Below are 27,360 nucleotides of genomic sequence, written 5' to 3'. Positions count from 1 at the left end.
TTTTTAAGTATTGTTAGTGGTTCAGTTGTTTGGTTGATTTTTAGCTTTACTAGTTTAAATTGTACAATCATTCCTGCCTATACTACAGAACATTGTTCAATGCAGACAAAGAGGAGGGGACAGATGGATAAGAGATTCTTCTTTCCTATTCTAATAATAATAATTACAATAAATTCTTTGAATATTTGTCCCCATCAGTTTTATAGGATGTCACAGCAAAATAATCTTTCAGAATGCCAATCATTCGTTTTGAGCGGGGCAATAAACCATGCATGTGGCCAATTTTTCAGGGGCGTCGGGAAGCTGCGGGGACAGCCAAGTTTTTGATTGTTTTTAGTCCCTATGAAATTTCAAAAATTTTCATTGAAGATCTTTATTATGCTTCATTAGATTTAATGAAATTGAATTGTACACCTAACTTTTGTTTTATCAAAAATTTAAAGTTTTCCTCTTTAAATATTTTTGACCTTGCTATTTTGTTGTTAATCTGTGAAGTTCAACTTGTTATTAATTGCATTAGCATTACATGTTGATTTATTCAAAATTCTATTTACTATGCCAAGAAAATTTTTTTCAAAACTAAATACATGTGATCTATTCAATAATTAATTATTTCAATTTTTTATCTGCCAAATTTCAAATTTATGTACTTGGTCCTAAATACATGGGATCTTTTATATGTGAAGTTGAATCTAATAATTAATTTTGTATATATTCAAAAGTTTTCTCCTTAAACATATAAAACCAATACGTGCATCTAATTAGACACAAAAAAGTGATATTTCCACTCCCAAATTTGCCACTCACACTCATAGATGGCCTTTTATTCAGTAGGTGAATTTCAATATGAGAGGCTAATATAAGAGTGCAAATATCACACATCTTAGCAATAGTATGTATATGGGTATTTTCAATTTACATCCTGATCAAATATGATTGCTTTTCAGAGTTTGAGATTCGAGAATGGTCAACTTTTTCCCCTTAAGATTGTATGAATGAGAAGAATAGAGAAATGAGTAGTCATATTAATATGGGTTCACTATAAGAAATTTGGCCTTTTGTGACAACATTCTCTGCGACAAGAGAGAAAGTTGTCACAATTGAAACTTTAGTAATGACTTTTAATGTCGTCATTCTTGATCGTGGGTTCACCCATCAACAGTGACAACACGGGATAAGTCGTTACAATATGGAAGGCGCGCAACTATCCAGTGTGGCGGGAGATCACCATTGTCACAACTGGAAAACATGTTGTCACTGAAACTTGTCCTACAGTGACAACTTAAAATATCGTCACAATATGGTTGCCAGTTCTAAATTAGTGACAACAACTAGTCGTCACTGTCCAAAGCATTTATTCCCATCTCACTTTCACTAATTCTACTATGTCATCCTAATATTTTTAATATGGCCCATATGTTGTAAATAAGTTTTATTAATTCTACTATGACACCCTAACTTTTACATTTTGACCACATATACCACCTTAATTTTTTCAATATGACCCATGTGTTGTAAATAAATTTTATTAATTTTTCTATGACACCCTAACTTTTACATTTTAACCCCATATACCACCTTAATTTTTTCAATATGGCCCATGTGTTATAAATAAATTTTATTAATTCTACTATGACACCTAACTTTTACATTTTGACCCCATATACCACCTTAATTTTTTCAATATGGCCCATGTGTTGTAAATAAATTTTATTAATTCTATTATGACACCCTAACTTTTACATTTTAACTCCATATACCATCCTAATTTTTTCTATATGGCCCATACGCTACAAGTAAATTTAATTAATTATGTTATGACACCCAAACTTTTACACTTTAGCCCCTTATTTGGTAAACTAATCTCATTAACTCTACCATGACACCTTATCTTTTGCAATTTAGCCTCGTATGTGATAAAGAAAAGTTTTATTAATTCTATTATGGCACCCTATGCTTTTACACTTTAGGTTGTGTTTATCATTAGCAAAATGAGGAATGTATTGTAAAAAACAATGTTTACCTATTTTTTATTTATTCCAAACATAGCTAATACCTTGTTATAAAGTTAAAAAATATCATGAATTCTTTATTTAGTTCTCTTGACAACATATGGAAAATTACTGATTAACATAGTGTGAAAATAATGGAAGAGAATAATAAAATTTAATATGAAATTAAGTAAAAATCTTGACAATTCCATGACTGGAGTTTGTTATGTATTACAATTTACAATAATCAAATTGTTTATGGTTTATGAATCAGTACATGTATCAAATAGATTTAGTGTTTGATGCGTGTATTATTAAACTATTTTGGTTATTTGATCAACTAAACAAATTGTTTGGTGTTGTCAGACCACAATTCGTGCATAATTGATAAAATTATTAAATTGATACAAAAAATATTTGCATTGAAATATCTTTTTTTGAATCATAAACATATTTTTAAAGTGCTTGTTCCTAACTCACTTTCATTATTTCTACTATGCCACCCTAATTTTTTCAATGTGGCTTATATGCGATAAATAAATTTTATTAATCTTATTATGACACCCTAAATTTTACATTTTAGCCCCATATGTAATAAACTGATTCCATTAACTCAATCACGAGACCTTATCTTTTACAATTTAGTCTCGTATGTGATAAACCGATTTCATTAATTCTATTATGGCACCCTATCCTTTACACTTTAGTTGATGTTTTTCATTAGCAAAATGAGAAAGATATTTTAATAAAATATATATACACATTTTTATAATTGTTCCAAACTTAGCTAATAACTTGTACCGAACTTAGCTAAGGTTAAAAAATATCATGGATTCCTTATCTAATTGTCTTGACAACACATGGAAAATTATTGACTAGCATAGTGTGAAAATAATGGCAAAGAACAATAAAATTCAACATGAAATTAAGTAAAATCTTGACAATCGCATGGATGGAGTTTATTATTAATTACAATAATCACATTATATATGGTTTATAAATTGGTATTTGTACCAAATACATTTAGTGTTTTATGCATGTATTAGCAAACTATTTTGGTTAATTAATCAACTAACAGCTTGTTAGGTCTTGTCAGACCACAATTTCGTACATAATTAATAAAATTATTAAATCAATACCAAAAATATTTGCATTAAAAGATTTTTTTGAATCATAAACATATTATTAATAAGACACTAAATATTCCAAAACACTAAATTAATCCCAAAAACACTAAATTTTCCAAAAATTATCCAAAAACACTAAAATTTCAAAGTTTTAATGTAACAAATAAAGTTCCAGATACAACTTGTGAAGTAAAAAAGCCCAAAATAATAACTTTATTGTTGTGATTTTTTTTTCGAACAATAATTTGATCAATTAGCCGTACAAAAGAGGATGAAAGTGTTATTTTTTGGTCTTAGCTAAAATGGAAGCGGGAAGCTGAAAATTGAAGAAGTACATGTGCGTGAACAAAAGAAGCAGAAACGACATCGTTTTTGGTCTTTTCTCATATTTTCCCTCCACTCTACCTGCCTTCTTCACTCACAGACTCCCAGTCCCCTCACTCTCTCACTCTTTCTTCTCTCTCTAGGGTCTCTTTCTATGGCGTCAACCGCTGGGGTTTTCGGAAACCGCTGCAGAGCACTTATGGCAGCCGCTAAGACCTCCGTCGCCTCCACCACTTCTGGATCCGCCGCTGCTAAAACTTCTGGCCGCAGAAATGGCATCCTGAAGAAGCAGCCTGTCTCTCCTGCTCTCCGCTAGTTCGTTGGCGCACCTGAAACTTCCCGCACTGACGCCGTCAGGAAAGTCTGGGATTAGGTCAATTCCAAAAACCTTCAGAATCCAAACAACAAGAAAGAGATCTACTGTGATGAGAAGCTGAAGACCATATTTGAAGGCAAGGAGAAAGTTGGATTTACTGAGATTGTGAAGCTGCTTTCCAAGCATTTCCAGAAGGCTGCATAAACATTTCTTAGAAAAGATAGTCTCTCTAGTGGACAGGTAGATTTGTAATTCAGGAAGTAGAACATATCCTCTTTTGTTCTCTGTCTCTTTCTTTCCCTGCTGTTGTCTTTTTGGACGAGGGATAGTGAATTTGGTGCACAGGAAGGGTATCGTGCTGGTCCCCGTGGACCTCCTGGTAAGTTTGGTGGTGAGAAAGGTGGAGCTCTTGCAACCAGCCTGCTTTCAGGGGTTCTGGTGGAAGGCCTGGCTTTGGCCGTGGATCTGGAGGTTATGGTTCAGCACCACCAAGTTCATGCTTCTCTTAGATTCATGTTTTGCTAAATTATGTTATTTGCAATTTAGGCTCTTAGATGTTGCAGTTGAAAGTTATGCATGTTGAGATACATAGTTGATTGAGACTCTATCTACAGTTTTGGTTGCTCTAGGTCTTCAAATCAATCTAAGGAATTTCTTAAAAATATTTGGTGGCACCTTTTTTCTGGGTTTAATGGATTATACGCTGGTACTTCTTGTTACTGATAAAAAAAAAAAGGATAATCAGGAGATTGCAAAGTAAGGATTTTTATTCTTTTCATAAGGCAAAGATATAATTTGCTCGTTCTTGGCATCCTAGATTCTCTATGAATTCCTTGCGTTTGTATATTGAAGCGCTAATCTATAAATATTGAGTGGTTGATTTCTAGATATCAAATGTGATTTTTTGAATTCTTCAATCTCATTATGAGAATAATCGGATAATTTTTCTAGTAATATGCTTTCTCTTGTGTACTTAGATTATAATTTGCCCTGGTGAGTTGCTTGTAGTCATGTTAATGCAATTGTAGGAATGGTATTTTTGGCATGGACTAATGAATGTTCTGCTTTCTTTGGGTTACTTACTTGAATGTATTAACTATTAAGAGGGGAACAGAAAGAAGATTCTAACTTTTTATCTCAAACTTAGGATTAGTTATACAATGCTTAAGAATGGATATCTGATGGAACCTTGCTTTCTTCAAACTTGTGGACAAGAAGGTTGCCTATTTCATTTCCTGACATCTTCCTCTTCCCTTTGTAGTGGCTCCAATTTTTTGTGCATGAACTATAATGAGGGCATGGAAATACTGCCCTGTTCCTTTTTTTTTTCTTGTTTGTTGTGAACAACAAGTGTTTTGATGAAATTTTGTTGCTAGGTTGCCAGCTTGTGTCCGTTCATTTTTTTGGCTTTTGCCTACTACTGCCCTGCTATTAATCCTTTTTCTCCTGTTTGTAACTAATCTTTGAGAAAGCAAGAAGAGAAAAACTGTAAATGGAAGTGAGTTAGCAAGCAAACAAGAGGATGGACATCATGCTTTTATTTTCAAATCAAGTAGAGTGGTTAAAGACGTTGTTGCAAGAATATTGAGGGTACATTGCAATTCGTTGCAAATTCAATTATGTGCTACATGTGAAGATCACATAATTTAATGGCCATTTGTGCTCAAGTTGTAGTTATGCTTGACTATTTTCATTTTAACAAGTCATTGCATTCAAAAACACAATAAAATTATCAAGTGACGTGGTAACTGAGGGGAAAAAATTTTTTGGTACTTTGATGTGAAGCAATGAGTAACTTTTTAAGTTGTGCTCAATATTTGTACTATTACAGAGTGGAGTAGATTGCTAAAGTACCGGGGTAATTCTTTGTATGTTGCATATTCTGTTGAATTTGGAGTGAAACAGTCTACCATTACTTGGCCTTCTAATAAGTTCTTGCTCTAGCTTCTTCTGGTGCAAGTTTTATACGTCACAGAGATTAGTAAAGCATTTTCAATGTATTGAGTTTCCTAGCTTGTATCTTCTCCATCTCAATCTTGTGAATTGGATTTTCAGATGGATGTCACACAACGACTTGAAAAAGCTAGCCCTTTTCGGTTGCCCTTCTCTTGGCAAGAAGATTGTCTTTTCCTCTAAAGATTGCGTAGATTCTTGAAAATTCAAGACAACACTGTGAGTCGATTCCCTATCTTTTGCTATTCGTTTTGTAAACCATTTAAATTTTGTAAATGGTTGGTTTAAAACTGAAGCTAGAAAAATGTTAGTTTAGTTGTTCTCTTGTGCAGCTATTAAACTAGAAGGGATGTTTTTGATTGAAAGCATTTTCAAAACTACATAAGATATATCTGTTTTCCACATGATATATCACCTGGGACTTCAAAGGGTCGTGGGCTATGCAATTTGGAAGTTAAATGTTAAATGTTACTAAACTTTGCACCTTTGAGTTTTGAACATGGCGGCATTGGCTAGTTAAATTCTTGATGAGATGCCGCATCCTTTTCAACTATATTTTGAGATGGAACAAAATTTATAACATTCCTGCAAAACTTTTTAGAAGGAATTTGTTGTATGTAGTTGTGTTCATAACTGTGAAAAATAAATTATTGGTGTGGCTTTATTTGAATTGTTCAAAGTGATCATGTAATTGTCTTTTTCACTGCTACTGTCTTAAATTATCTCAATCATCCCACTTTTATCTATTTCAACAAATGATATTGCCTAGCACAAAGTCCCAATTTGAGTTTCCATGTAATTGTCATGTTGGATATGAATTTGAAGAGTATAGTATTAGTGATTTTTTTTCTGGCCAATATGCAAAAGTGGAATGGCAAAAGTTGTGCTTTTCGAACTTGTTCTCAGAATAAACTCGAATATGTTGATTATGCTGTTAAAAGTGCTGACCTGTTTGCAACATATGTTGATTATTCATTCAAATTCAGTAGTGTAAGGTTGTAATAGCATATTTTCTGATTAAAGTATACTCTAATGCATTTAATAGTTTATTTTCAATGCAGTCCAGCTTCATATTGATCAGGAGAAGACTATTGGATATGCTGATAGAGATGACTGAAATCTGACATTGGTGCTGTAATATATGCTTTAGTTTAGAAATCTAGTACTCTATCTCTTGGGAAGTATATGTATTGGTTATTATTACTTGAACTGATTATGTGGGATTTGGGACCCAACATTTGTGATTCACTTTTGTTTATATTAATTTAAAGATGTGTTATGATCATATATATGAATTTGCGACATATCTTTTATGTTGATTTTGCCTTTTGTCAAATTGAATGTTTTACTATAATTGTTGAAAATGCCATGGCAATACTATATTTGTAATGGTCAATGTCAACTCTTGAAGACAAAACTCAGTGACAACTTTCAAAGGAAGGTTGTCACTAGCATGCAAGTTTACCAAGCCTTTTTGTCAAATTGAGTTTCACTATAATTGTCGGAAATACCGTGACAATGATGAACAATTGCAGTTTGTTAAGATAAAGTTCAGTGACAACCTATATGCAAGTTCACTAAGTGACGATTATTCCTGTCACTGAATACTAGGACTGATAGTGACAAGTTCAAGTCGTCACTATAGACTTCAAATTTGTTACTACTTTTGCTCCATTTATGACAAAAAATATGTGAAATAGTGACAAGAAAATTTGTCACAGAATAATAATCATTAGTGACGACTTTGTCCTCATCATTAAATAACAAAATTTAGTGACGACTTTCAAAGGGTTGTCACACGTACCCATTTGTGACATAGAATTAGTGACAACGATGTGACAATGGAAAAAGTCGTCACTATACTCATATAATGATGACTTTTTGATTTTTAGTCATGACTTTTTGTTGTTACAAAAGGCCAAATTTCTTGTAGTGGTTATTATCACTTTACTCTCTTAAACTATACCACTACTATCAGTTTGCCCCGTAATATTATCTTTTAGTCAGTTCACCTTCATAAGTAATTCAACTCAACATGTTAAGAAATTTTAGACAGAAAATACCTCTTTATTTTATAGCATTATCATATTGTTATTACCATTTTATCCCTTGAAATTATAATGATACAATCGCTTTAATTCTTAACATTATTTTTTAAGCATTTTATCTCATCGTTAATCTAACTAGTATGATCAAAATTTTTAAAATATATATACCATTTTTATATATAATTAAAAAATGAAATGGTTGGAAAGGTTATTCTTCCTTTTTTTCACTTTAAAGGATCCAAAAACGTAAAAATAAAAGGATCTCTCAAATTTCTTTTTTCACACTTATTAATGCTAGGAAAAGAAAAGGAGATATGAAAGAAGGAGATAGAAAATTAGATTTTGTAAAGAAAGAAAATAAAGAAGAGTCTAACATTATCGTATTACTTTAAGATTATCAAGATCAGGATTGAAATTTGGTAGTAAACAAAAAAATGAAATAATTTTAAAATAATAAAAATACGTAATTTTTTCTTATTTTTATTTTTAAAAAAAAAAGAATTGAGCTCTCTCTCTCTCTCTCCCTCCCCCTCCTCCTCCACATCTTTCTTTTTTTTTCAATATTAATAAGATTATTAAGAAGAAAGAGATTAACAATTTGATTTTTTTTTCTTGATACTAAAAAGAAGAAGAGTTATTCTAAATTTTTTATTATTTTTATTATACAAAAAAAAAGTACTTTCTTCTAGAGTTCTTTAACTGGCTAAGTTGGTTTAATGGTGCAATAAATTGTCTAAAAAATAACTCTAGGGGGTAAATTGATAATCAGATTATAGTTTATGAGAGTAAAATGATAATAATTTTAAGGGTTAAATGTATCTTTTCACTTTAATTAACAAACTTTGTTAAATTTGACCATTAGTCTTGGGAGTAAAATGACTAAAAGGTAACGTTAAAGGAGAAATTGATAGTGACACCGAATGTTAAGAGGTAAAGTAATAATAACCCTATTAATAAATAACTAATGCATATTTCGATTCAGTAATGAATACGCAGCTTCATTGTTGTGTTTCATGTCACTAAATTTATTATTATTTTTTGTTAAAATAAGGCAGTGATAACAAAATTTTGAGCTGTAATCAGATATCAAGATTGAATAGCTAAGCGCTAGAAGAGGAAAAAAAACATACAAGCCATAATCATAGAATTACACTGAAAACTGATAATCTACGGGTGCAAGAGAGAGATTTTTAATGAAAATTTATAAAATTTCCTAGGAGCTAAAAGAAAAATCTCAAAAACTTGGGGGTGGCGTTTGCCCCTGCATACTATGCCGATTCTAAAGATCGGTGCATACCATGCATGAGAAGACTAGCCATTAAATTTCTCAACTACTAAGTCTTAACGAAATGATGAAGCGCCCGACACATCGCTGCGTTGGGGATCCCATACAGTCTGAATGCCGATAAGAAGGCATGGACTTGGTCTTCATGATCACCTTTTCCATCATAGAATGGAACATTTGGGAATTTGAAGTTTGAGGATGGTCGTTTCAGCCCGGATAAGCTGGGGCCTCACCCTGCAAGACTACTGGAAGTGCCACCTCGGCGCGTCATTTAGTAAGGTGGTCCTGACCCGTTTATCACCTCGGCGGAGATCTTCGGAGCGTGAGCCGAGGTGATGCCCAAACGACTTGACCACTGTGGAAAGATGATGTGACCCCTGACACATCTGACACTTGACGGAAAGCTGTTCTGACACATGTGCCGCCTGACTCTGATACCTATTCCGGCGCGCCTTTTCGCAGGGATATCATATCAAATTTGATATGATATCCGTATCAGATTTCTCGGAACCCGTGCCAGCAGTTCCTCTTCAAATCAATCCTCTATAAATACTCAACACCTCTACTGAGAAGGGGGATGACTAATTTCTGGTAAAACTATACTGATCTTCTCCACTATATTACTTTTTCACTACCGAACTAACTTAAATTTCGGAGTTACACCGGGGGATTCAGCCCCTCCTGTAACCTAAGCAGGTGACCTCGTCTTAATGCCTTGCCGAAGACAAAACACTTCTTCAGTTCGAAAGGTTCACCCAGCGGAACTAAAATCACCTCTTCAATTGGTGCCGTCTGTGGGAACGTGAAGACATTAGAATATGAAGCCTACGCGTTCTAGGAGCAGGAAAGCTCTCACTATTGGGGCTGAACAAAGCAATGCAGTTCAACAGGAAGATATTTTCGAAGGGCAGGAGTCTTCAAGGACTCAGCCCGCAAACGAACAAGCCATAACCCATATGGTTGAATTTGTAACCGAGAACCCCAACATCTTCGAGGAGTTGGAGAGGTACCTAAAGAGGCAAGGCAAGCAGAATGCGGAGTCTTCTAAAAGGAAGTCAGATGGATCTCCTGAAGGTTCATCTGAAGAGGAGTCTGATGGAAGGCGCCTCAGCCAAAGCGCTTCAAAACGGGCATTTTCCAAGGCCACCTCTAAGGTAGCCTCCTTATCCAAGGCATTTTCCCGAGGGCTCTTGGGACGACGACTTGAGGAGAAACCTCGGCCCCTAGGAAGGCTCGGGGTGGACTACATGAGAGCCCCTCCTTTTACTGATGATATCAACGAGGAAAGGCTTCCTCCAAATTTCAAGCTCCCCTCGATACAATCTTATGACAGCCGAGGTGATCCCGAGAATCATATCCATGCCTTTATCTTGGCCTTCCGCCTATATTGCATCCCTGACCCCGTCATATGCCGAGCTTTTCCAGTGTTCCTCCAGGGGATAGCTCGAAAATAGTTCTGGGGTTTAGAACCTAGGAGCATCTCAACCATGGGGGAATTAGTGGAATTTCTCCATCGGTTTGTCTCCTCCTGACCTACGATCAGGATCTCGGCTTACTTGCTGAATATGCAACAGAACCCAGGAGAGTCACTTCGATCGTACGTCCAGAGGTTCCATGAGAAAAGCATACAGATACCTGACCCCAATGAGCAGGTTACCATTGTTGCTTTTACCCATGGGCTCGTTGCCGGGGTATTCAATACGGGGATCCACAAGAAGTATCCCCGCACGCTCCACGAACTATGGTTGAAGGTCGAGAAGGGCATATAAACCGAAGACCTCAACCGCATGAAGAAAGAGGTCCAAGCCGCTCGCCCGAGGGCTGACCTCCGAAGGGGAAAAGACGGGCCGAAGTGAAGCGGGGACAGGGAGTGGCTTCCAAAGCCCTGGCCGAGATTGCCGCAGTGTGTTTGACAGGATTTCTAAGGGGAAGTCACCCATTCCCGAGTCTGAATTAACTCATCTGAACACCACCCGATCTTGGGTGTTATTCGTAATGGAACAAAACAACCTCGGGAAGGCACCTCCCAGGATGTTTGGTAGCAGAAACAAGAGGAACTCGAACCTCTACTGCCTGTATCACCGAGATATCGGGCATGAGACCGAGAATTGCAATGACCTCAAGAGGGAGATCGAGAACCTCATCAGACAGGGACACTTGAAGCAATTTGTCCGCCGAGTTGGAAGTCATCAGCGTAATGATAACCGGCGTGACGGACGAGGTGACCAACGCCAAAACGAAATGCGGACGTCGAGAAGCAGCTGCCGACCCCCTGAGGAACCTAGGGAGACAAAAAGGCCTCCCCGAGACGGATCCTCAGGTCAGGGGTTAGGATATGGGTCAAACATTGCTGGAGTCATCAACACTATTGCCGGAGGTCTGACGGGAGGGGATAGTCAGAACTCCCGGAAGAGGACCTATAGGCAAGCTAACCCGGATCAGGCCGAGTCAAGTTCTCGCCTATCTGAAGTCATTTCTTATGGCCACACCGATCCAGTTCCGGCTGCATCAAATAGCCATGAAGCCTTGGTGATTGAAATACTCACCAATAACTATATTGTGAAGAAGGTCTACATCGACCCAGGGAATTCGGTGGACGTTATGTATCTCCGCACTTTTGAAAGCTTTAAGTTGGCCAAAGAACACATGACCCCGGTAAGGACCCCCTGGTGGGATTCGGGGGACACATCGTGCATCCCGAAGGGATGGTGACTCTGACAGTGACTGTGGGGCGTCACCTCCGCTGTCGAACCATCCCAATCAATTTCGTGGTGGTTAAGACTGACTCCTCGTACAACTCGTTCCTGGGCCGACCCACACTTAATGCTCTGCGAGCGGTATATTCCACATACCATCTGAGTTTCAAGTTTCCTACCCCTGCGGGAATTGCCAAGGTCAACAGCGACGTCTGCACTGCTCGGAAGTGTTATCTCGCCACCTTACAAGCAGCCTCCACATCGACCTCCGATGTGAGGTTTGAGAAGAGGTCCAACATTCTCTCAATAGACTGCCTCGACCCTCAGCAGGCTGAGAAGGCTCCGAGGCTGGAGGCTGGAGGCTGGAGATGAGCTAGAAGAGGTTTTTCTAGACCTTACGAAGTCGGAGCGAACGATCCGCGTCGACACCCGATTGCCTGACCTGATCAAAAAAGGTATGGTGGACCTCCTCAGAGAGTACCGGGACGTCTTCGCCTAGGCCGCAGATGAGGTCCAAGGGGTCCCGCATCACCTAATGGCACATAAGTTGAACGTCGACCCCCAAATTCGTCCGATCAAACAGAAAAGAAGGCACCTCGGCCCTGAGCGCAGCCGAGCTGTCGATGAAGAAGTGGACAAGCTCCTACCGGCAAAGATAATCCGGGAGATCCAATACCCGACCTGGCTATCCAACTCGGTCATGGTCAAGAAGGACACCGGAGGCTTGGAGAATGTGCGTCGACTTCACCGACCTAAACAAAACCTGGTCCAAAGACTGCTACCCGTTGCCCAAAGTCGACACCCTGGTGGACTCGGCAATGGGTTACGAGTTCCTTTGCTTTCTTGAAGCTTTCAAGGAGTACCATCAGATTGGAATGAGTCAGGAGAACCAAGAGAAGACGGCCTTCTACACTGACCAAGGCACATATTGCTACACCACCATGTCGTTCGGACTAAAAAATGCCGGGGCCACATATCAACGCCTGGTCAACCAGGCTTTCAAATCCCAGATCGGCCGCAATGTTAAAGCCTATGTGGACGACATCCTCCTCAAGAGCCGGACGACCTCCATCTTCCTTTCTAACCTGAAAGAGTTCCTTGAGATCCTACGGAAGACGGGAATGATGTTAAACCCCAAGAAATGTGTTTTTGGGGTCATTTCGAGAAAGTTTCTGGGTTACCTCATCTCAAGGCGAGGCATCGAAGCAAATCCGGATAAGGTGAAAGCGATCCAAGAAATGTCTTTACCTCGGTGCGTCCGTGACGTCCAGAGGCTGACAGGCCGGTTGGCAGCCCTGAACAGGTTCCTATCGCAGTCAGCTTCCAAGGCGTTGCCCTTTTTCAAGGCACTGAAGAAGGCAGATAGCTTCTCCTGGACTGAAGAATGTTAACAGGCCTTTGATTAGTTAAAGGAGTACCTACACCACCTCCCAACACTCACCTCGCCTCGGCCAGGGGACAAGTTGTTTTTGTACCTGTCTGCCGCGGTCGAAGCTGTGAGCGACGTGTTGATAAGGAAGGAAGGTGTTCAAATGCCAGTTTACTACGTCAGCCGAGTCCTCTGAGGTCCGGAGACCAGATACAGTCAAGCGGAGAAACTCGTGCTGGCCTTAATCCATACAGCCCGCAGGCTGAAGCCCTACTTTTTAGTTCACCACATCTGCTTGAGAACTGACCAACCCCTCAGGCAAGTTTTATCACAGCCAGAGGCTTCCGGACGTCTCACTAAATGGGCCATCGAGCTGGGGGAGTACGACTTGTCTTACGAGTCTCGTACCGCAATCAAGGCACAGGCCCTTGCGGATTTTCTCGCCGAACTCACTTTTGATGAGGTGAAGGAGACCACCTCGGCTGCCGCCGAGCTCCAACGTTGGATTTTGCACGTGGATGGCTCGTCTAATAGTGAGGGTAGTGGGGCGAGCTTGCTCCTCGAAGACCCCCAGGGAGAGGTGTGTTCATACGCCTTAAGGTTTGACTTCGCCGCTTCTGACAATGAGGCCGAATACGAAGCAGTCATTGCCGGCCTACAACTAGCTCGTAAGCTCGGGGCCGCACACATTTTGGTCTATAGCGACTCCCAACTCGTTGTGTGCCAGATACTGGGCGAATATGAGACCAGGGAAGAGGTGATGAACCGCTACCTCTCCAAGGTCCTCCAGTTGGTGGCACATTTCGAGTCTTTTGAAATTCAAAAAATACCGCGGTCACAAAACAGGAGGGCTGATGCCCTCTCTCGGCTCGCTTCTACCTCATTTTCTGACCTGAACAAGACGGTTCTCGTAGAAGTATTAGCCGAACCGAGGTACAAAGGAGAGGTCGTGTACCCTATCTATCCTGGGGACATCTGGATGGGGCCTTTGATCCGATTTCTCAGCCAGGGGGAGCTCCCCGAGGACCGAGCTGAGTCGAGAAAGCTGCAGCGCAAAGCAACTCGGTACGCTCTTTAGCAAAATCTCTTATACAAGAGGTCGTACCTCGGTCCTTGGCTGCGGTGCATTATACCGGAAGAAGGTGAGAGAATACTGCAAGACATACACGAGAGACTTTGTGGTGCTCACATCGGCTACAGGATGCTCGTCAAAAAAGTTTTGTTGCTTGGGTATTTCTGACCCACCATGAGGGTGGATGACCAGGTCATGGTCCTTAGTTGTCCGTCTTGCCAGTACCACGCCCCTGAGCACCACCAGCCGACTAATCTCATGATTCCCATCACCTCGCCATGGCCCTTCGAGCAATGGGAGACTGATAAAATCGGCCCATTTCCTAGAACTCCAGGCAACTACGCCTACGTAATGGTGGCAGTAGATTACTTCACCAAATGGGTCGAGGCAGAGCCTCTGAGAAGTATTACCGGGGCAGCCGTTCAAAAATTCTTTTGGAAGAGCGTGGTTTGTCACTTCGGCCTACCCCGGGTGGTCATCTCGGACAATGGCCGGCAGTTCGCCGATAATCCTTTCAAAGCGTGGTGCGAAAACTTGGGAATCAAACAGCATTTCACCTCGGTTGGATACCCCCAGGCCAATGGACAGGTCGAAAACTTCAACCGCACTCTCCTTTATGACCTCAAGACCAGGCTCCACCGGGTTGGGTCGTCCTGGATGGAAGAACTTCCCAGCGTGTTGTGGTCCTATCGAACCACGCCGAGATCAGCAACCCAAAAAACTCCATTTTCTTTAACTTATGGGTCCGAAGCTGTCGTTCCAGCCGAGTTCATCACTCCGAGCCCACGAATGGCAGCGTACACCGCCGAAGTTAATGAAGAGGAACGGCGAGTTGACCTCGACCTCGCCGAAGAGAAGCGTGATATGGTTGCAGCCAAAGTCCCTCTTTATAAAAATATCCTAACTGGCTACTACAATGCTCGGGTCAGACACTTGCGGTTCAATCCGGGAGACCTTGTGTTCCGGAAGAACTCGGTCAGCCGAACTGAACCCCAGGGTAAACTGAACCCCAAGTGGGAGGGACCATACCGTGTCGTTGAGTCCAGCCAAAATGGATACTATAAATTGGCATACCGAGATGGATCTCGGGTGCCCCGAATTTGGCATGCTAAAAATCTTAAACTGTATTACCCTTGAAGGGTACGTAGTTTTAATTTTAAGTTTTGAGTTATTTCTCACTTCTTCCCATTTCATTACAAGTGAAAAATAAGGGGACAGCAGCAGTAAAGAAAAGAAAACCGAACTCAATTAAAAATATTGCAAAAATATGAAGTCAATTAAATTGAAGCACAAGTACAAAAAGTAGAAGACCGAGGTCAGGGAAAAAAGGGATGCTTCTAAGCATTCCCTGCCCCGGAGCCTTACTCCCCCATAGTCTCTTCTTCGCCGCCTCGGCGTCCTGCTGTCCCTCAGCTCCTCTGCCAGACTGGTTCCCTTCAAGGCCATCACCGTCTAGCTCAAACTCTTGAAGCCATTTGTTGAACTCAGCACGAACCTCGGCTAGATCTTTTCCAGCCTGGATGCCCTCGGCCATACGGTCGCACAACTCCTTGGCATCTTCGTTGTAGTGAGGAGCGCTTTGAAGGGACTCCAGCTGCTCAGAAGAGAGAAATGGCATAGCATCGTTAACAGCCAACGTGTAGTCAAACATAAAGTTTGGGCGTGTGAGATCGCCGAGGTCGTGGGTGAAAAACTCCGACTTTCGGAAGGCCTCCACGGCAGTGACCCCGGCCTTGTCTATTGCCTCCTTGGTCGACTGTTCTTCTTGGACCATTCTCTCTCTCCTCATCAAGGGAAGTTATCAGGGAATTGTTCTCGACTTCGCTGCCTCGGCTTTGTCGCGCTCCAGCTCAGTTGCCCTCAGCTTCTCTTCCAGGTTGGCAATCTTCTTCTGGAACTCGGCAGGTGGCTCGTAATTTTTCATGAAATGTCCGTAACGTTGGATCATCTCAGCAAAGAAGGCCGTGGTGGAGGACCATGAGACCGAGGCACTTTGCATCAGCTCACCTGGAGTGAGCTTTCTGGCATAAGTGTTATCTCACGGCAACACCGAATGCACAAGAAACTCATGTGCGACCAGGGGGTTCTTGCAGCGGTCATTGACGTTCACCTCCCACTCCGGACACCAATGTGCTCCGGAGTGCCTTTTATCCTCCCCGACTGCTTTGGAAGGCACATGGTAGAGGTTGAATAGCGAAGACCCCGTGACGGGGTTATCCGGGAACGCAGTCACGCCCTGACCCCGAGGTGGAGTGGCTATCGTGACCCCTCGAATAGGAACTCCCACAGGAATAGCCGAGGCTCGGGAACCTCCGGGAGTGGTCGAGGTATGGGAGCCTTCGCCCACTATCACCACGGCAGGCTCGCGGTCGCCCGTAGCCGCAGTGGTGTTCTTGGTAGGCCTGGTGAAGGGCTCAGCAGCATCCTTGTGCTTCTTGGGTGGTCTCTTCACCACCTTGACGTTTTTCGAGATTATCAGGTCGGGAACCTTCACCACTGCATAGTGTGAAAAAGAGTTAGTTAGAATTCATGAAGAATAAACAAAAAAGGGAAATGGAAAAGTACAAGGTTTTTGAAGCCTAGTAGAGAAGAAGACGAGGTGGTCCGAGCTGATCAAGGCTCGGCTGATCCCGCCTTCTACGACCACCACTTCGGGAAAGTCCCATCAATTAATCCTGAGGCCCGACCCCGTTAACTTCTGGAAGTTGCGCTCCTCTAACATGCCCGGGGACGTCTCTTTGACCGAGGTGGGAGGCCTCCACCAGAATCCCCGTGGGAAGTCTTTTGCCGGGACGAAGAAAAAGTTTCTTTTCCATTCCTTTATCGAGTTCGGGGCGTCTACCACTAACTTCGGAAATTTATTCCCGAAATAAAACCAACCCTTCTCGCTCCCGCTGTTCTTAAGCGAGTAACAACGGCAGAAGAGGTTGACAGTGGGCTCTATTTCCTGATGTCGGCAAAGCAGTTGGAAGCCGACGAGGACACGAATGGCATTCGGGGTGAGTTGAGTGATCCTCACCCCCCAATACCTCAAGCAGTCCCGAAGAAACTTTGTTGTTGGCACTCTGAGTCCGGCCTCCAGTTGGTCCACGTAGATGGCCACCCTACCCTTCGGTGGCAATGCGGCTGACTGGTGTGGCTGGGGCAAATAGATACTGTAATCCCTTCTCCAAGGATACTTGCGGACCACCTCGGTTACGGAGGCTTGTCCCATAATACTACTGAAGGCTGGCATCTGGCCGTAATTAAGTGTTGTCAAGTTCGGAGGAGTGGAAGGCTCTTGCACGCCCTCGTCCCTAGGGATCTCGTTCCCGAGGTCATCATTGTATAGGACCTCGGCTTCGACCTCGATCTCCTCGTGATGCCCTCCAGATGTCCCGGCTCGGTGACACGCCTCGGCACCTCCTTCCCCGACATCGGATGCAGTTATCTCCTCGGAGGGGTCGGGTCTTTTTGCCTCAGGGAATTGCCGAAGTGAAAGGACACAGGAACAGAGCTCTAAGGTGATTTTAGATTTTTGGTAAAGAGTGAAATGGTGAAAAGGGGCTTCTATTTATAGGCACCCAGGGGAAAATGAAGAGGCGGTATCTTTGAGATTCTCGAGGGCGCGTTCTCTCTCTCCTCATTAATGAAAAGGCTGTTCGTCCTGCTGATCTCGAGCCTGTTCATGAACCTGCCGTCACGATTGATAGCCATCATGTCAGTTCCTCAGCAGTCCCATCCACGTGGCCATGATTGCTGGATCACGTGCCTTACACGCTTGTCAACTTCGGGAAGCAACGACCTCGGGAAACCACAATCTCGCCCTTCTCGAAGCTTGGGGGGCTTAGTGAGGATGGTCGTTTCAGCCCGGATAGGCTGGGGCCTCACCCTGCAAGACTACTGGAAGTGCCACCTCGGCGCGTCATTTAGTGAGGTGGTCCTGACCCGTTTATCACCTCGGCGGAGATCTTCGGAGCGTGAGCTGAGGTGATGCCCAAACGACTTGACAACTGTGGAAATATGATGTGACCCCTGACACATCTGACACTTGACGGAGAGATGTTCTGACACATGCGCCGCCTGACTCTGATACCGGTTCCGGCGCGCCTTTTCGCAGGGATATCATATCAAATTGATATGATATCCGTATCAGATCTCTCGGAACTCGTGCCAGCAATTCCTCTTCAAATCAGTCCTCTATAAATACTCAACACCTCTACTGAGAAGGGGGATGACTAATTTCTGGTAAAACTATACTGATCTTCTCCACTATATTACTTTTTCACTACCGAACTAACTTAAGTTTCGGAGTTACACTGGGAGATTCAGCCCCTCCTGTAACCTAAGCAGGTAACCTCGTCCCAGTGCCTTGCTGAAGACAAAACACTTCTTCAGTTCGGAAGGTTCACCCAGCGGGACTAAAATCACCTCTTCAAAGTTTGTTGGAAAAACTTCTTCGTTAATGTTAGGGGTGAAGGGGGCATGTTATCTCCGTAAAGGGTCGATCCGTATCTAGACCGTTCACTTGTGTCATCCCTCTTGAATGGGTTCTTGAGCAGTGCTCTCGAAAACTGAGGAAACTTTAGAATGCACTTTGCCTTGCAATTTAGAAAGGTTCTTTTCCTTCTTCCTCTTGGAGTATGTGATGGTCATCCGAGTCACCCTCGAAAGAAGACAAAGAAGACTCTTCGGGTTATCTCTGAGCAGATTCGCCTCTATCCTTACCTTTCATATGCCTAACAATCTCTTCAAAAAACCCTGAACTGGAGGCCACAAACTTGGCCACTCGAGCTATGACCTCTCCATGAGGCTGTGAATTCTCTAGTATGTCCTAATCCCTTGGATCGGCTATACGGCTCCCAAAAGTTCGGGGGTTCTTGTTTCCATGATTAAAGCAAGTCTTAGTCATGAGAAAGTAGAGCAACTGTATTTACTTCACTTCCTACAAACAGCCACCAATTGTAGAGTCACGGTCGAAACTCCCAAGAAGACTGGAGATCGATGAACTCTAGTTCGGATTTCCTGTATGATATCAAAAGCAGAGATGGAGTATTCCCCCAATTTGGCTCTGATGCTTAACTTAGCAAGAGTTAACAGCTCAGACATAAGTTACATATGAGAATTAAGAAACAGTTACCTCTGGGGTCTAAGAAAAGAGGGGTAATTATAGTGAAACGTGAGAAGTGTCCTTGGGTTTCAGGCCGCATTGATAGGGCAGGGTGCAGCTATAGGTCGACTCTAGATCTACTAGTGCAAGAGGTTAGACCTGCAAAAGCTTGTAAGGTGTCGCATCAATCACTTCTTGTTGTGAATGTCCTCGGCTCACTGGACATCTAAACTACAAGATGACTACTCAAATTCGAAAGTGTCCGGGAGAGATCATCTTGAGGAGGATGATTCTGGGTACCACACTAAGCATATGATGAAATGTCACCTTTAATGGCGAACAAAGAAATTAATTATTCCGATAACCGTACTCGTAGCAAGTTCACAAACCATGAAGTTGTTCCCATGATTTCCAATGCGTTTCTCTTGGATTCTATAGCTCTCATGTCATATATTGATTGCTCCATTGGTTATGAACTTGATGTGCATTTGGGGTTGAAGTTGGGATAACAAAAGTATAATTAGAAGGTGAATATAGGAACAAATATCTGTTACAAGGTTGCAGAAACCGTCAGTAAGGACCCTGCAGATGATAATCTTGCAAAGTAACCCCTATGGGATATCTCTTACAGTTTTTGATTTCAAATTCAGAAAATTCATTATCGAATTCGGACCAAATTCTTATATTTTAAAAATGGAAAACCCGATTTCCATTTCGTTTAGGTGCCAAAAAAGGAATTTAAGTATAATTACATGATGCAGCATGGAATTAACTCCAAGAGGAATTTTCAGTTATCAAGAAAGATTATCAATCGGTCCCCTCTTTATTTGTGGCTTAAATTGAACATGGTGGGGTACTAGTGCCCGTAATGCATTTAACATCATGCTAATACGGGCTGCTTATGAAGTGATATAATTTTTTCTTTCCTTTTGAATTGGTAATCACGTCGGATGGTGGTGGCCGGGGTCAGCATTTGGTGGGATAGTTGATAGTGCCACTGCCGTGCTTCAATTTGCCACCATGACGGTGCTAGCTCATCCGCCCTACTCTAAAAGAAAAGAAAATGAAAATAACTAAAAGTAATAATAAATGTCTTGCAAGTAATAACAAATTGTATTGCTGAGATATTGATGTCATAGTTAAAGCTGAAATCTTTTTTCTCCTTCATTTCTTAAATTTCACCATTCCCCTTCTAAAATATTTTAAAAAAAGGATAGATTACATTTTTTGTGTAGTCAAGTTGAACAAAAAACTAAATAGTTCAACTCGATATAATCGCAAAAGGAAGTGAAGAGACTTTGAAAACTATAAAGAAATTATGTGAAAAAAATAGATTTTTTTTAATATTTTACTTTTGAAAAGAAATTTATTCTCTTTTTTTTTTATTTTTGTCTCTGTTCTCGAGAAAGTAGTGTTAAATTAAACCATTAAGGCATGAAGTCAATTTTAACAATCAATAGCACTTGAATGTCATTAGATCAAAAGTTTTACTGGCATTTTCTTAAAAAATGAAAATAAAAACACAGTTTGCTAAGTGGATGAGATTTTCTTGCCTAATTGATGAGGTTTCCTTTCTTGATTTACTCCTTCTCTTAACTGATAAGTATCAAAGTAAATCCCTCAAACATTGAAACTCACTAAAATTTTTTCAATCTTGCATTCTCTACAAGTCTCTTTATCCACAAACCCTATCATCTAGCATCTCAATTCCATTGTTATCTACCATCACAAGAAATCATTAAAGGTACTTTTTGTCCTCTCTAAATTCCATAGAACAAAACAATAGTTTATAGGTTTTTGTCTATTTTATCATTTTATATTTTGTGATTATGGGTACAATTCTAAGACAAGAAATATCAGTTATTTCAATTTTTTTCTTTCCTTTGAGTAGTTGTATTGATTACTCTAGTGTTAAAATCTTCTTTCTTTCACAATCATTGTATCATTGTACTTTCATAGTGTTAATAACATGATCTCTTCTTTTTTTTTTTTTTTTGCCAAGCTAGGTTTAGAGATGCTTTTGGAAATTTGTCTCAAGAAAGGGAAAGAATTGTATTACTTGACTAAGAGAGATAGTATGATGCTCTTTGCATAAACCTTGGAAATGTAAAGCACAATCAGTAGGCCAGGAAAAAAAAGCATATTACTTAGCATTTCAAAAACATAATTGTAGGACTTTTAGTGAAATTCATATAGTATGAAGTGTCTTTATTTGCCATATTCTAACAAAAATGTGTGTTAAATTGTAATGATAGGTATGATTAGACAACTAAGTATCAATTAGAATTCATTTACATTAAGTCATCCTATGTTGGTGCAATGCCCCCAAAAAATAATAAAAAGTGCAGTGCATGTTGTTATCAGTTAATTATTATGTGGTGAAATGTGCCAACATCCCATTCACCTTGTATGTGATGCTAGTTTTGTGATGTATAATTTCTACGCAGACCAAAAGGTGTGGTTGTAGGTTCAAAGATGGTCAAGCATTAGGTACTATATGGTTCAAATACTAGATGATTTACTCTTTTTCTCAAGTTTTAGGATTAAATATAAATTGATGGTACTATTTCCTTTTTTTATTTTAGAAATATTGGCGAGTGTTGAGGTTTCTTTGTTGGAATGCCTTTATGATAGGTTACGATTTTATTATTAATTTCCCTATTACCTAACCTGATGTGGATCAATTATTAGACTCTACTCACTTTTCATAATTTACATTTATTTCAGGGAGTAGAATGAAAATACCACAACCAAGGCCAATTTGACAATCATCGGAAAAGAATTCAAGTAACAGGCATCCAGGGGCATTTTTGAAATCTGAGAACACGACCTCTTTGGTAATTTGGTGGAAGACAACATGGAAAGAGGATAAAAAGGCTGGAGTCTTCTTCGGTCTCTTCATGGCCGCGGACGCCGCACAGTAGCAGTAGGAACTAGATATTAGATAGCTTTCCTTTGACTTTTCTTGGATAGTTTTTCTTTCTTCGTATGGTAGGACCTCTAGCTTAGCTTTTCTTTTGATTTTTCCTCTTTTCGTCTTATTGTGCTTTTGCTTCCATCGGATGTGAAAGCAAAGAAAAGCAATTGGGCATTTTTTCTAATCTTGACTTTTCTTTCATTGCCGAACCGAATTGAATTTTCTCAATTTCGGAGTCAATGGCTGCTACGGTTGCTTCGATCTCCTGTGGGCTTTATTCGTTAAAGATGAACAAAACTCCCTTTTCTAGTCAAGGAACAACTGAGGCTTTGATTCGCCTAAAAATTGTGAGATCGATTTAATTTTATCTTTTTCTTTTATTTATTGATATTCGCATATTCTCTGATTATAGTGTTCATGGTTATTCAATTAATTGATTGTCTTGGATCCAGATAATTAGTTAATTTAGTAATCTATTGTCAAATGGGGCATTAAATCTGTAATTGTTTAATTGCCCTGAAATAGTGACAACTAGCATGATTGGATTTGTGTCAGGGGAATACGCGGGCTAACATAAAATAACTCTGGTAGTGCGTTATTTGGTTAGAACAGGGCTCCTCTAATACGTAAAGCAATTAGAGAATTATGTCTTACGGGCGTACCTATGATTATTTCTCAATTACAGTAGTGATTAACGGGCGTACCTTAATCACCGACACAGTAAGGAATGGTTGACTGTCATCGCTTGTTTGGCAGTTATAACTTATTTATTAGTAAATAATTGGAATTGCCTTTGCATCGATGATCAATTAGGTGAATCATAGCTGAAGTTATTTCTTGGCTAGAACTTTAGTTATCATTAATCTGATTTTAGTGAATTGTCGTTTACTTTTTAGTTAGCTATTTGATTTTATTCGAACTGTTTAATCATTGTCATTGCTATAAAAACCCCCCATTGTTAGTTTGAACTCCAAAAGAGACAAATATCCCCAGTCCCTATGGATTCGACCCTACTTATCACTATCTGCAGAAATTAACTTTTGTTTGAGCAGGTATTTATTATTGTACAGGCTCGACAACCTGTCAATTTTTGGCGCTGTTACTGAGGACTGGTGCTAGTTATTTGTTTCTTTTTAAGTTTATTTTTGTTCTAATTTTCTAGTACTTTTTGAGTGTATGCCTCGTTATTCTCGTACAGGTGAATTAATTTTTGACCCTGAGATAGAGAAGACCGCACGGAGAACACGAAAATAGACCAGACAACTCAGGGAAAAGTACTCCAGTGCTGCATCTCAGAGACCTGAGTTAGAAGTTGAACCAACAGATTCGTTTGGTGACACTTCAAGTGACTCGGATCAAGAAGAATTCACTATGACGAACGCACGAACATTAAAGGAGTTGGCTGCTCCTGATTTAAATCAACAGCCTTTGTGTATTATTTTCCCAAATTTAAATGATAATACTCCATTTGAATTCAAATCTGGTCTAATTCATCTTTTACTATCCTTTCATGGTTTGTCAGGTGAAGAGCCATATAAACATTTGCAAGAGTTTGATATCGTGTGCAATAGTAGAAACCCCCGGGTATCACAGAAAAACAAATAAAAATGAGGGCATTCCCCTTCTCCTTGAAGGACTTCGCAAAAGACTGGTTGTACTACCTACCACCAGGTAGTATCACCACGTGGGACTAGTTGAAGAAAAAGTTTGTAGACAAGTATTTTCCCGCATCCCAAGTTGCAAGTCTAAGAAAGGAGATCTGTGGTATCAAACAGCATCCAGGGGAGTCACTCTACGACTACTGGGAGCGATTCAAGAAGTTGTGCATCAAGTGCTCTCAGTACCAAATAAGTGAGCAGTTGCTCATACAATATTTTTACGAGGGACTAATCTTCAGATACAGGAGTATCATTGATGCTGCGAGTGGAGGGTGTAGACACCAAAATTTTGAACCATTTTATTTTACTTTTATTTAATTTTTATTTTTTTTTATTTTTATTTTATTTTAGTGATAATCATATATATTAGTTTCATAATTTTTGTTTTGGGCATTTTCTAGTATTTTTATAGCATCTTAATTTATTTTTGTCTTTTATTTCATTTTTTAGTTTTATTTTGTTTTTGTTTTTTAGTTGTTTATTTTTATTTATAAGAATTTTAGCATAAAATTTGTAAGAAAAGAATTTGTTCACAAAAATATGTTTTGGGCATTTTTTTTAGTATTTTTATTTATTTTAGTTAAAATTATTTCTTACTTTTCAAAAAAAAAAAAAAGAGTCACGGCAATGCAGAAAACTGCGTTTTTTGCCGCAACTTGCAAATGAGATTGGAAGAGGTCCTGGAGATGAAATTTGGAGCTGTAAAAGGCCAGGTGTCTAGGACACCTGGAGGGGGGGATGAATCTAGAATGATAGCTTGGTTTTGAGAGATAGAGAGAGGTTTTGGGGACGGCAAGAGAAAGAAACGAAAAGAATAGATGACGGCTGGGTTGATAGAAAACCAGGAAAGAGGAGAGGCTTTGGGTGGCGGTTGGAGAGAAGAAATAAGAAAGAGTTTGAGAGAAAGAGAGGGTCGGAAAAGAGGGAGGACGGCTAGAAAAAGAAACCAATGAGAGAGTTGGGATGGCCAGAAAAAGCAAAGGGGGGACGACTGAAGGAAAGAGTGAAAACAGGGGGGAAAGAAGAGGGTTTGAAGAGAGGAGGGCTGATAACAGCTGATGAAAGTGAGGCTAGGAACGGCTGGGATTTAGTTAGAAGGCAGAGAGGAAAAAGGAAAAGAAAGGGTGAGGTTGACGGCCGGAAGAGATTCTGGAAAGATAGAGGGCAAAAGAAGAGGAGTATTGCGATTAAGCTCTGGAGTGAAGGCTAGGTCTTGGGAGGAAATTTCAAGAAAGCTACGGCAGTAAAAGATACAAAAAATAAAAGGAGCTAATGGCTGAATAAGGAAGATTTCTGGGCAGAGGAAAAGAAACCCATTATAGGGCTGACGAGGTTTTGCATTCAGGGTAGAATTCCGATCAAAGCCTCAGCCGCTAAATCTGAGATCCAAGTTACGGATCCTCCAACGCTGGGCATTCCCGGGGCAGCTCTCTCCTCATGAGTTAGAACTTATTCGTCTCAGCCTTATAAGGTGCTAAAGGTAATCCCTTTTGCCTTCATCTCTCATGCAAGCTCAGATCTTGCTTTATTTCCTTCATTTTGCTATTTTTCTTAGAGTAGCCCACTGGTCGGATTTTGTTGCATGGTTGGAGTTGTTTCATGCTTGGGTTGTATTAATCAACATGTTCAGTTGTTGAGGATTTGAGGGATGGATTCACTGGTTTTGTTTGAAGCTTTGCACGATTTTTCTGCATCAAATTTACAGAAGCATTGTTGTTGAAGAAAAAGACCGTTCTTTAATGCTCTTTCGGCAATTGATATTAATACTCGCTACATGAGGTTGCTAAAATCTTGAGGCACCAGAAAATTGCAGACGCCTCTTCGCAATTTGCATGTCTACGTTTCTGTCTTGTTCCCTCAGCTAGCATTTGTTTGCATTTAAAATTTTTCCTTTGATTGAAGAATGATTCATCATGTTGATTTCCAGTTTTTCAAATGCATAAAGAACTCGCTGTTTGCTTTTTCTTTGTTGTTGATTCACTGGCCGCGATAATGTCGTTTTTGCTCCTTCGTTCTCCTTTTGCTGTAAACAATTTCTTTCTAAGTTCATAAAGCAAAAGCTTGGTCGAAAGTTTAAAGGGGGAGGAAACTTCCTGGTCTGTTGCAGCAATGAAAGTAGATACCATTTTGCAAATGTTTGATTTCTTCGCTGCTCCAAGTTCAGTTTCGGTTGCTGATTTTTGTGTCCAACTCCCCTGTTGAAAGGTCGGAAATGTTGGAAAACTGGCCTTTTATAGTCTAAGTCTTTGTTGTGGAAGTTATTAACTGTATTCGGATGGAAAGAGTTTGCATCAAAAACTATGAAATAGCGGTAAAAAGTTGCAGCAAAGCTTTCTTTTGTTTTCCAGATTTGCAGGATACTTTTTCTAAGTTGTTTTGTTTATTGGGTTTGTAGTAATTATGTGGTTGTTGCTCAGTCTAAGGCTCGGATGTTGGTTGAAATGCTTTGTTGTGTTTGAAGTGAAACTTGTGTGCGAAATGGAAGCTACAGCTGCATTTTTTTGGGATGGCAGAAGGCCTTCATTAGATGCTTCAATCTTTATTGCAGAATGTTTCTCACGTCACTTTGCATGAATTTGCATGGAAATGTTTCCAGAAAATTGGATTTTGACCCTCCAAGTTTCCTTTCATTTCACTATGACCCAACCAATTGAATAATGTCCTCAATTTGGTCCTTGGCAGCTTTAATTTTACAATTTTATTGCTTGTTTGATTCAATTAATTACCATGCTTTGTTTAAATTGCACTTAATTCATGATTTTAAGAGCTTTATGATCAGGTGAGTTTGTATTTGCATGTTTCTTTAATTGTCTCAAACTAAATTGGTGCCTTGACCTTTTCTTTACTTTTGGAGATAAATAAGTAATTTTCATCCTATTAGGGCCCCGACTCGAGAGAGGTATACCTTACCCTTTATTTTTGACTTTATTTGGCCTATGTGCATATATGTGCCTTATGTGTGCAATTGCCTGGTTTTGAGTGTTCCATTTCATTTCCACTTTATTTATCTTTTTAGTTATTTAATTTCACTTTAATTTTAGTTCAATTTTTGATCATTTGGGAAGGCACTGGAATGCCACAATTGTAATAGTTAGGTTTATTTTAACTATTTATTTCATTCCATTTCCCCTTTTAGATTGTAGTAGGCCTTCTCTCCCAATAATGTAATAGTTAGGGCCTTAATTGTCTTATGTGTTGTGCTTGCTTTTGTTGCTGTGTGTTAATTTGCTTTATTAGGCTCTTGCATCTAGTCGAGCATGCTAAGTGTTATGTGCTACGTGTTTATAGGTGATTTGCATGTCTACTTGCTTTCTATAGCCATGGATGAATGTGATGGATGAATGTACGTCACCACACTAATCCAACGCTAGTTGTGGCTCATTCATAGAAAGGACTAGTCCAATGCTAGACCCAATAGGCCGTCCCCTTTCGTTAGTGCATACTTGCATGTTCACTACATTTCATGCATTTTTCTTAGTTTTTATCATTTGACATGCTCCTCCAACATTTTCCCT

The 27,360-nt window shown here is 40.1% G+C and overlaps 1 protein-coding gene and 1 non-coding gene across 2 annotated transcripts in view; both read right to left on the bottom strand.

Moving 5' to 3' along the window:
* Positions 1-27,360, bottom strand: part of LOC113703152 (BURP domain-containing protein 6-like) — a 95,974-nt gene that overhangs the window by 32,753 nt on the left and 35,861 nt on the right. The gene's annotated exons all lie outside the window — the stretch shown is intronic.
* On the bottom strand, positions 23,930-24,036 carry LOC140013938 (small nucleolar RNA R71). Its single transcript, XR_011820790.1, has one exon. It is a non-coding gene; the product is annotated as a small nucleolar RNA R71 (small nucleolar RNA).

The sequence above is a fragment of the Coffea arabica genome, chromosome 8c, assembly GCF_036785885.1.
Source record: "Coffea arabica cultivar ET-39 chromosome 8c, Coffea Arabica ET-39 HiFi, whole genome shotgun sequence".
NCBI classification, from domain to species: Eukaryota; Viridiplantae; Streptophyta; class Magnoliopsida; order Gentianales; family Rubiaceae; genus Coffea; species Coffea arabica.
Note: the sequence above shows the minus strand (reverse complement) of the source record. Positions and strands in the feature narration are given on the sequence as shown.